Here is a 1,721-nt window from a genome sequence, read left to right as displayed (position 1 = left end):
CACCTAGGTTGACTCGACGAGCTTAGCATGTACAGACATGACCTCGAATACAAGAGACCGAAAGGTCGAACATGAGTCGTATGGTTGAATACGATCAGCATGAAGTTGCTCACCATGGTGACTAGTCCGTCTCACGTGATGATCGGACACGGGTTAGTCAACATGGATCATGTATCACTTAGATGACTAGAGGGATGTCGATTTAAGTGGGAGTTCATACTTAATTTGATTAAATAAACTTAATTGTCATGAACTTAGTCTAAAAGTTGCCTTTACAAATATTGTAGATGTCCAACGTCAACCTCAACTTCAACGCATTCCTAGAGAAAAACAAGTTGAAAGATGATGGTAGCAACTATGCGGACTGGGTTCGCAACCTGAAGCTCATCCTTGAAGCAGCTAAAAAGGCTTATGTCCTTAATGCGCCGCTAGGTGACCCTCCCGCTCCCGCAGCAGCCCAGGACATTCTAAACGTCTGGCAAGCGCAGAGTGATGACTACTCTCTGGTCAGGTGTGGCATGTTATACAGTTTAGAAACGGGGTTCCAAAGACGTTTTGAGCAACACGGGGCATATGAGATGTTCCAAGAGCTGAAGCTAGTTTTTCAAGCTCATGCCCGTGTCGAGAGATATGAAGTCTCCGACAAGTTCTTCAGCTGTAAGATGGAGGAGAACAGTTCTGTCAGTGAGCACATACTCAAAATGTCTGGGTTACACGGTCGTCTGACTTCACTTGGAGTCGAACTTTCGGATGATGCTATCATTGACAGAATCCTCCAGTCTCTCCCACCAAGCTACAAAGGCTTTGTGCTTAACTACAACATGCAAGGGATGGAGAAAACCATTCCCGAGTTGTACTCGATGCTCAAGTTTGCAGAAGTAGAAATCAAGAAGGAGCATCAAGTGTTGATGGTCAACAAGACCACTAGTTTCAAGAAAGGCAGGGGTAAGAAGAACTTCAAGAAAGACGGCAAAGCTGTTGCCGCGCCCGGTAAGCCAGATGCCGGGAAGAAGAAAAAGAACGGACCCAAGCCTGAGACTGAGTGCTTCTATTGCAAGGGAAAGGGTCACTGGAAGCGAAACTGCCCCAAATACTTAGCGGACAAGAAGGCCGGCAACGTTAAAGGTATATGTGATATACATGTTATTGATGTGTACCTTACCAGCGCTCGTAGTAGCTCCTGGGTATTTGATACCGGTGTTGTAGCTCACATTTGCAACTCAAAGCAGGAACTACGGAATAAGCGGAGACTGGCCAAGGATGAGGTGACGATGCGCGTCGGGAATGGTTCAAAGGTCGATGTGATCGCCGTCGGCACGCTACCTCTACATCTACCGTCGGGATTAGTTTTAAACCTTAATAATTGTTATTTAGTACCAGCTTTAAGCATGAACATTGTATCAGGGTCTTGCTTAATGCGAGACGGCTACTCATTTAAGTCAGAGAATAATGGTTGTTCTATTTATATGAGTGATATGTTTTATGGTCATGCTCCGCTGGTGAATGGTTTATTCTTGATGAATCTCGATTGTGATGTTACACATATTCATAGTGTGAGTACCAAAAGATGCAAAGTTGATAATGATAGTCCCAATACTTGTGGCACTGTCGCCTTGGTCATATCGGCGTTAAGCGCATGAAGAAGCTCCATACTGATGGACTATTAGAGTCTCTTGACTTTGAATCATTTGACACATGCGAACCGTGCCTCATGGGCAAGA

This window comes from Hordeum vulgare, chromosome 6H (genome assembly GCF_904849725.1).
Source record: "Hordeum vulgare subsp. vulgare chromosome 6H, MorexV3_pseudomolecules_assembly, whole genome shotgun sequence".
Classification (NCBI taxonomy): domain Eukaryota; kingdom Viridiplantae; phylum Streptophyta; class Magnoliopsida; order Poales; family Poaceae; genus Hordeum; species Hordeum vulgare.
Note: the sequence above shows the minus strand (reverse complement) of the source record.